Source organism: Biomphalaria glabrata, chromosome 16 (genome assembly GCF_947242115.1).
Source record: "Biomphalaria glabrata chromosome 16, xgBioGlab47.1, whole genome shotgun sequence".
Taxonomy (NCBI): domain Eukaryota; kingdom Metazoa; phylum Mollusca; class Gastropoda; family Planorbidae; genus Biomphalaria; species Biomphalaria glabrata.
The window spans coordinates 18,957,173-18,972,770 of record NC_074726.1 but is presented as its reverse complement, the minus strand read 5'-3'; the positions used below and the strand labels follow the sequence as shown (position 1 = coordinate 18,972,770).

Genomic DNA, 15,598 nt, shown 5'->3' with positions numbered 1-15,598 from the left:
CCGCCAACAAATGTTTTCGTTTTGTCTTTACCGTCTATTTAGTGCATGCTTTTTATATTTTTTGAAGTTGTTTTCTTATAGTTTTTTTAAGTTTACTTTTATTCTTTCATTATATAGTTTTTATTTAAATCTTTTGGAGAAAAAGTCTAATTCTTTTGGTTTGAAAGTATTTTTTTCAGAGGTTTCCAGTCCAAGAAAGTCTTATTTGGAAGTGAAAAAGGTAAGATTGTTTTTGGTTATTTCCCTTTTTATAATTTTAGAAATAATATATTTAAATATTTGTAGATACTTGTTAGTCCCAAATAAATATTTCCTTTTCACACCTTGATATTAATAGGGAAAATAATGTTCAAATCATCTGTATGTGTGGCCCACAGTTAATGAGGGTGTCATGTGGCCAGTACAACGACCGACCACTTTAATTTTTTCTCCAACCTATGTTAAGTAACTATTTGAGCTGGTCAATCAAATATCCCAAAATTTAAAATTCCTCATTTCACAAGGATTCAAACCTTGGACCTATAGTTCTTTAGCCGAGTGTTTATCTGCTAATTAGCCTTATGAATTCACTAAAAATTTTTTAAATATTTTTATTATTTTAGTGCAGATAAATATCTTTATATCTTTTTGATTATAATAACTATTCTGTTTCAGATCAAGAAACAAGAAAGTAAAGAGGGCTCTCCAGAACTGTACATGTCATTGTGGCATTACCATTAAGGTGAAGTTATTTAGACATTATTCTTTTTTCGTATAATGTCTTGTTTTGTTTGTGAATTGTTTTGTCATGATGGCCGCCAAAAAATGTTTTCGTTTTGTCTTGTACCGTCTATTTAGTGCATGCTTTTTATATTTTTTAAAGTTGTTTTCTTATAGTTTTTTAAAGTTTACTTATATTCTTTCAGTATATAGTTTTTATTTAAATCTTTTGGATAAAAAGTCTAATTCTTTTAGTTTGAAAGTATTTTTGTCAGAGGTTTCCAGTTCAAGAAAATCTTATTTGGAAGTAAAAAAGGTAAGATTTGTTTTGTTTAATTCCCTTTTTTTAATTTTAAAAATAATATATTTAAATATTTGTAGATGCTTGTTAGTCCCAAATTAAAATTTCCTTTTCACACCTTGATATTAATAGGGAAGATAATGTTCAAATCATCTGTATGTGTGGCCCACAGTTAATGAGGGTGTCATGTGGCCAGCACAACGACCGACCACCTTAATTTTTTCTCCAACCTATGTTAAGTAACTATTTGAGCTGGTCAATCAAATATCCTAAAATTTACAATTCCTTATTTCACAAGGATTCAAACCATGGACCTATAGTTCTGTAGCCGAGTGTTTATCTGCTAATTAGCCCCATGATTTCACTAAAAATTTTTGAAATATTTTTATTATTTTAGTGCAGATAAATATCTTTATATCTTTTTGATTATAATAACTATTCTGTTTCAGATCAAGAAACAAGAAAGTAAAGAGGGCTCTCCAGAACTGTACATGTCATTGTGGCATTAGCATTAAGGTGAAGTTATTTAAACATAATTCTTTTTTTGTATAATGTCTTGTTTTGTTTGTGAATTGTTTTGTCATGACAGCTGCCAAAAAATGTTTTCGTTTTGTCTTGTACCGTCTATTTAGTGCATGCTTTTTATATTTTTTGAAGTTGTTTTCTTATAGTTTTTTTAAGTTTACTTTTATTCTTTCAGTATATAGTTTTTATTTAAATCTTTTGGATAAAAAGTCTAATTCTTTTAGTATGAAAGTATTTTTTTCAGAGGTTTCCAGTTCAAGAAAGTCTTATTTGGAATTAAAAAAGGTAAGATTTGTTTTGGTTATTTCCTCTTTTTTTTTAATTTTAAAAATAATATATTTAAATATTTGTAGATGCTTGTTAGTCCCAAATAAAAATTTCCTTTTCACACCTTGATATTAATAGGGAAGATAATGTTCAAATCATTTGTATGTGTGGCCCACAGTTAATGAGGGTGTCATGTGGCCAGCACAACGACCGACCACCTTAATTTTTTCTCCAACCTATGTTAAGTAACTATTTGAGCTGGTCAATCAAATATCCTAAAATTTACAATTCCTCATTTCACAAGGATTCAAACCATGGACCTATAGTTCTGTAGCCGAGTTTTTATCTGCTAATTAACCCCATGATTTCACTAAAAATTTTTGAAATATTTTTATTATTTTAGTGCAGATAAATATCTTTACATCTTTTTGATTATAATAACTATCCTGTTTCAGATCAAGAAACAAGAAATCAAAGAGGGCTCTCCAGAACTGTACATGTCATTGTGGCATTACCATTAAGGTGAAGTTATTTAAACATTATTCTTTTTTCGTATAATGTCTTGTTTTGTTTGTGAATTTTTTTGTCATGACGGCCGCCAACAAATGTTTTCGTTTTGTCTTTACCGTCTATTTAGTGCATGCTTTTTATATTTTTTGAAGTTGTTTTCTTATAGTTTTTTTAAGTTTACTTTTATTCTTTCATTATATAGTTTTTATTTAAATCTTTTGGAGAAAAAGTCTAATTCTTTTGGTTTGAAAGTATTTTTTTCAGAGGTTTCCAGTCCAAGAAAGTCTTATTTGGAAGTGAAAAAGGTAAGATTGTTTTTGGTTATTTCGCTTTTTATAATTTTAGAAATAATATATTTAAATATTTGTAGATACTTGTTAGTCTAAAATAAATATTTCCTTTTCACACCTTGATATTAATAGGGAAAATAATGTTCAAATCATCTGTATGTGTGGCCCACAGTTAATGAGGGTGTCATGTGGCCAGTACAATGACCGACCACTTTAATTTTTTCTCCAACCTATGTTAAGTAACTATTTGAGCTGGTCAATCAAATATCCCAAAATTTAAAATTCCTCATTTCACAAGGATTCAAACCTTGGACCTATAGTTCTTTAGCCGAGTGTTTATCTGCTAATTAGCCTTATGAATTCACTAAAAAATTTTTAAATATTTTTATTATTTTAGTGCAGATAAATATCTTTATATCTTTTTGATTATAATAACTATTCTGTTTCAGATCAAGAAACAAGAAAGTAAAGAGGGCTCTCCAGAACTGTACATGTCATTGTGGCATTACCATTAAGGTGAAGTTATTTAGACATTATTCTTTTTTCGTATAATGTCTTGTTTTGTTTGTGAATTGTTTTGTCATGATGGCCGCCAAAAAATGTTTTCGTTTTGTCTTGTACCGTCTATTTAGTGCATGCTTTTTATATTTTTTAAAGTTGTTTTCTTATAGTTTTTTAAAGTTTACTTATATTCTTTCAGTATATAGTTTTTATTTAAATCTTTTGGATAAAAAGTCTAATTCTTTTAGTTTGAAAGTATTTTTGTCAGAGGTTTCCAGTTCAAGAAAATCTTATTTGGAAGTAAAAAAGGTAAGATTTGTTTTGTTTAATTCCCTTTTTTTAATTTTAAAAATAATATATTTAAATATTTGTAGATGCTTGTTAGTCCCAAATTAAAATTTCCTTTTCACACCTTGATATTAATAGGGAAGATAATGTTCAAATCATCTGTATGTGTGGCCCACAGTTAATGAGGGTGTCATGTGGCCAGCACAACGACCGACCACCTTAATTTTTTCTCCAACCTATGTTAAGTAACTATTTGAGCTGGTCAATCAAATATCCTAAAATTTACAATTCCTTATTTCACAAGGATTCAAACCATGGACCTATAGTTCTGTAGCCGAGTGTTTATCTGCTAATTAGCCCCATGATTTCACTAAAAATTTTTGAAATATTTTTATTATTTTAGTGCAGATAAATATCTTTATATCTTTTTGATTATAATAACTATTCTGTTTCAGATCAAGAAACAAGAAAGTAAAGAGGGCTCTCCAGAACTGTACATGTCATTGTGGCATTAGCATTAAGGTGAAGTTATTTAAACATAATTCTTTTTTTGTATAATGTCTTGTTTTGTTTGTGAATTGTTTTGTCATGACAGCTGCCAAAAAATGTTTTCGTTTTGTCTTGTACCGTCTATTTAGTGCATGCTTTTTATATTTTTTGAAGTTGTTTTCTTATAGTTTTTTTAAGTTTACTTTTATTCTTTCAGTATATAGTTTTTATTTAAATCTTTTGGAGAAAAAGTCTAATTCTTTTAGTATGAAAGTATTTTTTTCAGAGGTTTCCAGTTCAAGAAACCCAGCCAGCAAAGCTACCTGTTCAGGCCCGGGCTGAGTTAGGGGCCCGCACGGGGAACCGGATAGTCGTGCGGGGCAGTTTTTTCCTTTCCTACCCCGTCATGCGCCCATTCAAAACCCCCCTTAGATGAATGGGGCCCGTAAGTAGCAGGGGATGGAGAGATTCGCCCCATTGTTTCACTGCTGGGCGTCGGCTGGCGGTCTGAATTTTGCGTAATACAGTTACGGTCCCACCACCTCCCCCCTTCTCGTCCTACTGGCAAGGAGTGCCCTCCCCGCCTCGCTCTTATCTCGGACGAGACCGTCGGCCAGGAAACTCGTTGCGTAATGAAATTCAAGGGGAGACAAAAAAAGAGCTCAATATAATTGGTTCGGATAGTCTCCCATTTCATTATAAACACAATAAACTCATTGAATGTTTTGTTATTTTTTTATATAAACTTTTTATTGCTTCGTTTTTTTTTTTTTTACATTAACATATTTCGTTTTAATATATATGTATATAGCTATGAAATAAAAACAAGTGTTTTATTGTTATACAATATATAAGGACGATTCTTTTGATTTAATAATTTTATTTACATATTTAATGAAAACTATATTTTTTGATATTTTAAATTTATCAGAAAATTTTTTACGAACAATATAAAAACTGATGTAAACGCTGCATACAATAACTGTATCCCTGATAGCAAAATGTTCGGGCCCGGTAAGGACCCCCAATTGGGCCTGCCCATACTAACCACATGGGCCCCAATTGGGGGAAGAACTCAGTTGAGTCAGGCTCAGTCAGTGGCCCCAGAAAATCCCCTTGTGAAATCCGTCTGGGACCAGTAAGGAAAAGGACTTGTGGGCCCCAATAAGGCTATAGATACTTGGCCCTTTGGGGAGAATTAATGAAAGCCCAAATGGGGCCCTTAGGGGTCGAGTCTGGGCGAAATCAGAAGGCCAAGATGACGCCATGATGGAAACCTCATGGGGCCAGTACGGGGAAAACATTAATTGGCCTGAAAGGGCTTAACACATGGGTTCGATTTGGGGGATGAACGTAGGCCCAAACGGGTGCCCTTAGGGCTGAGTCTGGGTTCAGTTAGGGGGCCCAGATGAAGCCCTGATGGAAACCTCATGGGGCCAGTACGGGGAAAAATTGAGGGGCCTGAGAGGGCTAAACTCATGGGCCCCATTTGGGGGATGAACGTTGGCCCAAACGGGGGCCCTTAGGGCTGGGTCTGGGCTCAGTTAGGGGGCCCAGTTGAAGCCCTGATGGAAACCTCATGGGGCCAGTACGGGGAAACATTGAGGGGCAGGAAAGGGCTAAACAAATGGGCCCCATTTGGGGGATGAACGTTGGCCCAAACGGGGGCCCTTAGGGCTGAGTCTGGGCTCAATTAGGGGGCCCAGATGAAGCCCTGATGGGGCCAGTACGGGGAAAACATTGAGGGGCCTGCTAGGGCTAAACACATGGGCCCCATTTGGGGGATGAACGTTGGCCCAAACGGGGGCCCTTAGGGCTGGGTCTGGGCTCAGTTAGGGGGCCCAGTTGAAGCCCTGATGGAAACCTCATGGGGCCAGTACGGGAAAACATTGAGGGGCCAGAAAGGGCTAAACACATGGGCCCCATTTGGTGGATGAAAGTTGGCCCAAACGGGGGCCCTAAGGGCTGAGTCTGGGCTCAGTTAGGGGGCCCAGATGAAGCCCTGATGGGGCCAGTACGGGGAAAACATTGAGGGGCCTGCTAGGGCTAAACACGTGGGCCCCATTAGGGGGATGAACGTTGGCCCAAACGGGGGCCCTTAGGGCTGAGTCTGGGCTCAGTTAGGGGGCCCAGATGATGCCCTGATGGGGCCAGTACGGGGAAAACATTGAGGGGCCTGAAAGGGCTAAACACGATGGCCCCATTTGGGGGATGAACGTTGGCCCAAACGGGGGCCCTTAGGGCTGGGTCTGGGCTCAGTTAGGGGGCCCAGTTGAAGCCCTGATGTAAACCTCATGGGGGCCAGTACGAGGAAAACATTGAGGGGCCTGATATGGCTAAACACATGGGCCCCATTTGGGGGATGAACGTTGGCCCAAACGGGTGCCCTTAGGGCTGAGTCTGGGCTCAGTTTGCCTCTAGTTTCTCTCTCTCTTTTCTCCCTACTGACAAGGAATGCTCTCCCGGTCTAGCTGTTATCTCAGACGAAACATAGAAAGTTATTACGTAACATAACTCGAGAAGAGGTAAAAGAAAAAAAAGAAAACCATGACTTTGATATGTTGGCTCGGATAGACTCACTTAGATTATTAATACAAACAATATTGCTGTTTTTTAATTATTTTATTTTCATAAAAATATGTATAGGTTCCTATATGTTTTACTTCTTTTTTTTTTCGTTCTTTGCATTTAATTTAAAGTTATAGAATGCTGATTTCTAAACTGTGATAATTTTATCGTACATTATACTTTATTAAATAAATTGGATTGTAGGTCATTTTTAGGTATAACATTCAATGTCATTAAGTCAAAAAGTGATTTATATTATATATTTTATTTATTCTTCTCACAGTAGTTTGATCAAAACGTTTATACTATAACGACATAAAATGGGATATTTGTGTGTGTGCATGTTTGTTAGCGCGCGTGTGTATGAACTATGCATGTTATATGCCAATTTAAAATTTCTAGATCTAATATAGTACGTGACACTTTTAAAAAAAGAAAAGGGTCATTGCATAGCTCCAAGATTTTTCATGAGATGGCTAGATACAAATGTGCGATTAATATGATGTCGAGTGTTTTGATTTTTTCGAGTAAAAAAAAAAGCAACTTGTGACTTTACAACACTTGCTGTAAATGGACCTTCACTTAGGCATCATTTTGACTTTGCTCACGTAATGTAACACCCCTGTGACCATAGTCGCACTCCCTCTACGTCTATCTGACCCAGATGTTGAATTAACATCATGGTGATCTCTTTTATAGCCTTCCTCTAACTTAACTCCCCTTTCTTCTTTTTTTTTTTACCCACTCTGCTGGATTTCTCGAGTTCACACCTAATGAAACGCTAGACAAAATGACGCCTCTCGAAGTAATAAAACTGAATCTGTCGTTCTTGTAGGTTTCTATCATTGCGGAAGGTACCGGTACCGGTATTTACTGACCAGTCATTGATATTTAGGGTTATGTATTTTCACGTCTACCTCAGGAAATAAATAAATAAATAAATAAATAAATAAATATATATATAATATATATATATATATATATATATATATATATATATATATATATATATATATATATATAGTTTTAGGTTAACATAGAAAATCAACAGATTCAGTTAAACAAGCACAGCATTGGTTTCTTTTTTTTTTTTTTTTTAAAGTTTTATCTGTAACATGTATTAAATATATTTTAACCATTCATAATACAGATATCTGATTTACTGTAATTGTGTATAGTTGCACTGTTCAATTAGATTTCAAATAAATAAATTATTTGCAATTCTTATTGCATCTTCTGGTAATAAGCCGATTTAAAAGTTTTAATGTAGCCTATAATGCTAGTTTCCAGTACCGGTAGATATTTTTAATGTAAACAAACTTTACACAAGCAAAGAATTTTAACAATAGGGGTTTTACCCATCTTGTTTGAATTTATTTAGTCGTTTTGAAACATGACTAATAAGAATGCTTTTATATTGATTTAAATGTTTGTCTCAGTTATATTTAAATATAGATATCAATTTATAAAGATGAGTGCGTGTAAAATTCCTACAAATAAAGATCAGCTAAGGTTAACACGTGTTTGACGTTTTCCTTGCTCGTTGCATAGAACGCGTGCTATCAAGCAAGAAAGTACACGTGTGCACACTGATGGTCAGTAGGTCAAGGCTCACTGACTCTCACTGTAAATCTTTTTCGTATACCACCTCTTTACTCGATCTTTTTGTTGACGTAATAGACCTTGTGGTCTCTTTCTTTTATGAGTTACAAAAATGTTTAGGCCAATAACATTCAAATATAATGAAACACGTAACTAAAACTATCTTATGATTTAAATATAATTCAAGGAATTTTTATTTTAAAGTATAAGATATAACTGGCAAGATCATGATATAAACGACAGGATTTGCTATTCAGTTTCATACATTTAAAAAAAAGTTATGACTCAAAATACATGCTACATGACAGATCTAATAAACTACATTATAGGCACAGTTCGTAAATATTATCGATGACTGATTCTACGAAGATAAAGAGCATTAAAAAAAAATCAAGAGGCATGCAAATGTGTTGTAGCCATAGTTGTAGACTATGTACGTGTCAGTGTTTTATCTAATATCTACTGTATACCCCATTCAAGAATATTTATGATTTAAAATATATATAAAATTAATTAGATCCATATTTTAAATCGTGCAATCTAACTTTGTAAGAACTATAATCTTCGTTAATTATAATGTCTATAATCCGATTTGTGTAAGTACGGTAGTCAAGTAGATGAGGTCACGAGATGAACCAACACATCCTCACATAATTTGTTCAAATGCTGCACTATGCTTTATGGTATCGAAATACTAGAGTTAATAAAACAAACAATTTAAATATTCAACAAGAGACACTACTAATATACAGTATTAGAGAAGATTATAGTCCTGGGGGGGGGGGGCGAAAGAAAGACTGTGCCGCTGGTCAATGTGTAGGCTACCCGGTCACGTGGCTTACTTACAATTGACCAACCAGAGACAGGTCTACATGATAGGCTACAGCCTATTGCATCATTAAGAAAAATAGCGCCAGAACCAAACACCATGACCATCCCATTCCAGTCATAGTACTCATAGATCTACTTCAAGATTGTGTTGATTTGTGATTAACTCGACTCTATTCTAACAACTTTGGAATGTGTGCGTCAAGCAAAGGTACTTTTTATTTTATTAGACAATTAGATCTACTTTATTATTTTATACTTATTTATAGAGATTAAGTCTGGATAAATTAAAGTAGATTAGATCTAGAATCTAGATTATTCTAGATCTACATTTAATTTTAATGTCATTTTTGTTTGTGAATGTGCTTTTTTGGTTTAAGTTTAAGTCTAGTCAGACTAGGCCGTCACTAGGCACAAATAATTATTTTAAGTGACGCAAGGAAAGCCGTTTGAAATAATTAGTCTATAATCATTCGAATCCCGTGGCGTGTCTCACAGTTTATTAGAACCTTAATAGATTAGATTTAGAAAGTCAATTTAGAAAAGATAGTAAAACCAAATTCTTCATCCATTAAAATTAATATTTTAAAATACGTGAGTTCTTGAGATCTATTTTCAATTTAAATGCAAAATGTAGGCCTATAAATACATTTTTATATACTTTTTTGTAGAAGCAAATCTAACAATGTTATAGAAATATAGATTATAGATCTACTATACTGAAACTAGTCAATAATCTTGTCATTCAATATGTTGTGCAGAATTTATAATTTATCTTTATATTGCTTATGCCTTATGTAGATCTATGTATTTAATATTTCTCATGTGTGACTTTGATTTTAAAAAATTGAAATGTTAAAAAAAATGATTTTCAGACTCTCGGAACCAAAGAGTGAAAGAATGATGGCATCACTATGATCACTTCTTGCTTGATCTGTCCAAGAGTCAATGAGTACAGGTATTTAATTTAAAATATAAAGTATTATTACTACTCAATTTTATTATAATTACCAATTGATTAAGTTTAAAAAAAATATTACTATACTTAGGCTACTATACTAATATTTTTTCATATTCTTCAAGGTGGACCATGTTGGAAAATAACTTTCAGTCAAGACTCAAGTTGAGACAAGAGCTCCATTGATGTTATTGATCAAACTGGTAATTTTTTTTTACAATATTTTCAAGCCAAAAATGTTGTATACAAATCTGATGATCCAGATTTCCTGAATAATTTATATTAGCAGTCTAGATTTACTTGTAAAATTTATTTAATACTTATTTTATTTTCTGTCTGCAGAACATGTTCTAGAGATACTGGAGAAAAGATTTGAGTGCAGTACAGACTCATTTTCAATTGAAAGCAATTAAAAGAAGCAGAGATAAATACAATCAGGATTAGGTATGAAGCAAATTTCCCAATGGCAAATAATGTATCACTGTTGGAAATAGAAGTGAAACTGAAGGATGAAGATTCTCATGAAAATTTGGTAAGGCCATATTATATTGTAGGATTTAGGATGTAAAATATCATTTATGTGAATAGGTACTTCGATAAACTTACCTAGATCAATTTTTTTTCTCCCAAAAAATGGCTGAAAAGTGTGTCAGCACATTTTACCCTTTTTTTAGGGGTGGTCATTTCCATCAAAGTTTTAGCATATTGTATTGGATTTGAGGACTAATTATGATTACTTTTTGTAAACATAAGATATCAGAGATCATTTTTATTTGCTTTTGAAGCCAATCTGTTAAATTTTTCTTAACAAAAGTTTATATGACAGTTGACATTTTTACAACTTTTTTCCTATAAAAGTTACAACAATGCTGTTTGCTACAATAATTTATCATATTATGAAATGTGTATATTTCAAATTTCATTAAATTCTCTTGGCGCACTTTAAAGATATTTGATATTAAAATTAACAAAGACAAAGGAGGGTAAAATAAAAGTGTTTATGGTTACAACAATCTCACTAATTCTATTGAATTTAGCATGTTAATATATATCTGTGTGCTAAGTTTGAACTTTGTAGCTTGGCGCACTCTTTAGCTTTAGATATTAATTTTCAAAGTTGATGGTTAAAATCTATTTTTAGTAACAACCAACACTGTGATTTACTGGAAATGGTCAATTTCTGTCTATCACAAGCTATTTTTAGAAGCACACATAAGGAATCTTTCATTTTGATTAACTTTTATAGTGTTTGAATGCTAGATTATGGAGAGGGAATGTGTCTTTATTAAAATGACTTTGTAATCTGCAAATTTTTAAAGTAAAAGTTTAATTACTTTAAAAAATAATATTAAATATTACAATTTTTTTTTCATATTTTTAGCTCAGCGAACTAATAATTATTTTTTTTTTCTGTGTGTTGTTTTTTTCTATTAATATACATGTAAATTAATAGTTAATAAATGAGTACATTATATTTTTAAAATGATGAGCTATTATTGCACAAAAATTCAAGTAAAAAATCTTTTAATAACTTCTAAAAAAATCGCAAGGTTTCTTTTTTATTTTATTGTCCGAAGCAAGAAATTTTTCATTTACAATCTAATTTTTAAAGCATTTAAATTAAGGCATTTTAAAATGATTAATTGCCAGTGTTTTTTTATGAAGTTTATGAAACTTATAGTCATTAAATTTTAGGAAATATTTTTCTGCGCAGTGCTATTTTCATTTATAATTTATAAGAATTATCTATCTGATGCATATAAATAGCTATTTAAATACAGTAGAATTATAATTAAACAAAATAAAACACAATACAGATCTCTGATTTGTTTTATTTGTGATTTTTGGGCTCATATGATGACAAAATCACATATATTTTTATTTTTTGTCGAAGGCTTTTTTTATATATTAACTTTTTTTCAAAGATTTTATTGCTTGGTCTTATTTTTTTAATTTATTTTAACAGAATACTGGTTAATGTAAAAGAGTGTGAAGTTTCAACCCCATATCTTTAAGACTTTTTATAATACAGTTAATTTAAGTTCAACTGTCAGTTGTTTCGGTCAGATTTTTTATTTATTTACAAAGGCTAAAGAAGGCTAATTTTTGGCCACTAAAAATTTAATAACTTCCCCCACAATTAACTCAGCAATATTAAATTGGTATCATTGGAAAGCATTTCTCAAGCTCTATCTAACTAAATAGGTTCCATTGCATTGTGATCATTTTGAAATTTTTATCGAAGTACCTAATGTGAAACAATAATTCAGCTATTTATTTATTTTATGTGTCAGCAGAATCATACTTATCTCATCTTATATATTACAGATCTATCCAGTGAAAACAGCATTAAGAGAACAATAGTATGGATTATAACTTGGCTGGACTGGACATGGCACAAACAGAAAATAAATGTATTGAATTTTCAATCCAAATTATGGATATTAGGTATGAATTTTTATTTCCATATTTTTAACTAACATAATCTTTATAATTTTTTTTTATGCCACAATGGACCTCATTCACCAATCGTAAACAAACAACATTTAGCCACGTGGTGCTTTATCTCTTCTATATAATTTACGATCTCATGTTTAATTCATGATGGTTGTCACGTGACAGTTTTTTCATTGTTTTATCAATAAGATCACGTAACTAAATGTTGTTTGTTTACGATTGGTGAATGAGGTCCATTGCATTGTTACTTTTCTTTCAAATCATTTCTTGATCAAATGCTGTGTCAACCTAACCTAAGAGGCTCATAAGTATTTTAATTTTTTATGAATATTGTGTGTAAACTGTTAGGTCTTTATACCTCCTATAATTCGCTGTGTGGTTGTGAAATGTTTTCTCCACCATCACCAGATAACTATGTCAGTGACTTTCTATTGGAAAAACATACTACTTATACATATGATGGTAGGCTCATATTTCACAGAATTTTGAACTCTGTTATCACTTGTTGGAACAACTGAAGCTCAATTGCATCTTGAGGGACAGATAAACAACAATTAATGTACTGTTAGTTTACGCCAAGTCACGTTTGGTATATGATACGAGTTGTAAGATTAAAAAAAAATATTTTTTTACTTGTGCAGGATATGTACATGTGCGAAAATACAGTAGTTAATGAAGCCTGCATACACAAATCATGAATAGATAATGTCAGCATTTTTTGGTTTGGAAAAAGTGAAAATCATTGTGTTTTTGTTTTTTGTATGTTTTATATGAACATTTCATTTTGAAATCATAGGCATAGGAATATATTTAAAAAAAAATTATTTTTTTTTATTTTCTTCTTAGATTATTCAAGTGAGTTACCCAAGTCTGTCAAATAACTTAGAGAAAGTACTTGAACTTGGCACATGTGATGGCACAGAAATCGTAAAAAAAGAAGGATGATGGCTTCAACTCTGAAGGAACATCCCAATCATGTATAACATTTTACAAACAAACCTAATCAAAGTTTATAAATGTTTAAAAAAAGTAAGATGCACAAGCAAATTTATTTACATACTACAGATATTAGAACTAATGACTAATGGAAAAAAAACAACTACCTATCTAGACTTAACAACAAAGAAATAAGTAAATATAATATTTCAAACATGTGCTGGATCTTGTTAACCATTAGCCAAAGAAACTGATGGCCTTAACATCATCTGCCCTATAGATGCTAAGTTTGAAAAGGGGAACTTTACTTTTATTACAACATAAGGTTATAAGTTGACAGTTACAGATGATGTACCATATGAGCATCATTGTTGTTTACTGGCTTTTGAACAGTAGCTTGAAACATTTGCTCTTTCTTACATAGAATATTCACTGTTATGAATATGATAGTGCAGCTAGTTACTCTGCTCAAAATTGAAAAAAATATTTTGTTGAAATTATAAACATGAGCTACCGGTATATATAAATGTATAGTTTTCATTGTTGAGCACACACTTTTTCTTTGGTACTGGGTAACGTACATGACCTATATTTTTTTGAAATATTATCATCTAAAATTAGGCGAGGTCTTGAGAATATTTACCTCGAACAGACTCAGCTTTGGGTTTTTGTGCATGTAGACCCTATTGATTAAAAAGCACCATTCTCTAATTATATTTTACTTGTTTAAATTTATATATTTATGGTTATTAATTATTCTTTGTATTTATTTTTTTAATTTTTTTTTGTAAAGTAAGCACTGGTATTTTTCTAAAAGTATGTTTCACACTTATTTCATTTTAAACAAATTAAGTCATTTACTTAATGTTCAATTATGTTCTAAATGTATGTTTTTAAAATTTCAGTGTTTATATTGCTAACATTTCACAAACTTGTTACAGGTAGCTTATTTTTGTTTTGGTCATTTTTTCTTTAGAACTACCGGTACAACATAATCTAAAAAAAAATTTTTTTCATGATTGTCAAAACAGTTTGCTTTTCAATTTACATACAGCAGGCTCATACTTTGTTTAGATAATTCTGAATTACATTCTATATATAATTTATAGGTTTCTGTATAGGCTATTCAAGCTTTTGTACATGTTAAAATTTCATAAATTTGGTAGCCATTATATTTTTTTAAAATTTTATGGTATAATAAGTACTTATTGTATTTTTAAAAATATAAGCATCCATATTTTAAAAACTTATTTCTAATTTGCCATTTTAAGCAATTTGTTATTACAATTAATATTTAAATGATTATGCTTTTACTTATTTCAGTGTACATATTGCTTACATTCCACCAACTCAATACTTTTTTTGTTACTTTTATTTTTTTACATTTTTTTTACATAATTACAAAAGCTAAGTTGTTTTTTGATGTTGTTTTTATGATTGTCAAAACTGTTTGCTTTAAACATAATTTTTATACAGCACTTTCTGTAGATGATCCTGAATTATGTTCTTTATAAATTTGTTATAGATTTTCATGTTATCATTCACAACTTTTTTGTTGACTCAATGCATTTTCCATAGTATACTAAAATATTATAGGATCAATTTTCACAGTTAAAATCTTTGCTACAGGTATTGCTTTTACTTTAAAAAAAAGTTTTTTAGTGTATTCCGGTATTTTTAATTATTTTAAATAGTTGCTAACATTAACATTTTATAATGCAATAAACTATTAATTTCAACTAGTAAATTGTTTATGTAATTATTTATGTCATTTTATGCCATTTCAGCTAGAGCTCAGTGTCATTTCTTACTGGCCTCATCTGGGCCCCTAACTGAACCCAGACTCAGCCCTAAGGGCACTCGTTTGGGCCAACATTCATCCCCCAAATGGGGCCCATGTGGTTAGCCCTTTCTGGCCTCTCAATGTTTGCCCCATACTGGCCCCATAAGGGATCCATCAGGGCTTCATCTGGGCCCCCTAACTGAGCCCAGACTCAGCCCTAAGGGCACCCGTTTGGGCCAACGTTCATCCCCCAAATTGGGCCCATGTGGTTAGCCCTTTCTGGCCCCTCAATGTTTACCCCATACTGGCCCCATGAGGGTTCCATCAGGGCTTCATCTGGGCCCCCTAACTGAGCCCAGACTCAGCCCTAAGGGCACCCGTTTGGGCCAACGTTCATCCCCCAAATTGGGCCCATGTGGTTAGCCCTTTCTGGCCTCTCAATGTTTGCCCCATACTGGCCCCATAAGGGATCCATCAGGGCTTCATCTGGGCCCCCTAACTGAGCCCAGACTCAGCCCTAAGGGCACCCATTTGGGCCAACGTTCATCCCCCAAATTGGGCCCATGTGGTTAGCCCTTTCTGGCCCCTCAATGTTT

The 15,598-nt window shown here is 32.4% G+C and overlaps 1 long non-coding RNA gene across 1 annotated transcript; it reads left to right on the top strand.

Moving 5' to 3' along the window:
• The first annotated feature begins 8,813 nt into the window (after positions 1 to 8,813).
• Positions 8,814 to 13,668, top strand: LOC129923496 (uncharacterized). Its single transcript, XR_008775461.1, has 6 exons — positions 8,814 to 9,079; positions 9,744 to 9,826; positions 9,952 to 10,029; positions 10,169 to 10,358; positions 12,155 to 12,274; positions 13,130 to 13,668. It is a non-coding gene; the product is annotated as an uncharacterized LOC129923496 (long non-coding RNA).
• Positions 13,669 to 15,598: the final 1,930 nt, after the last annotated feature.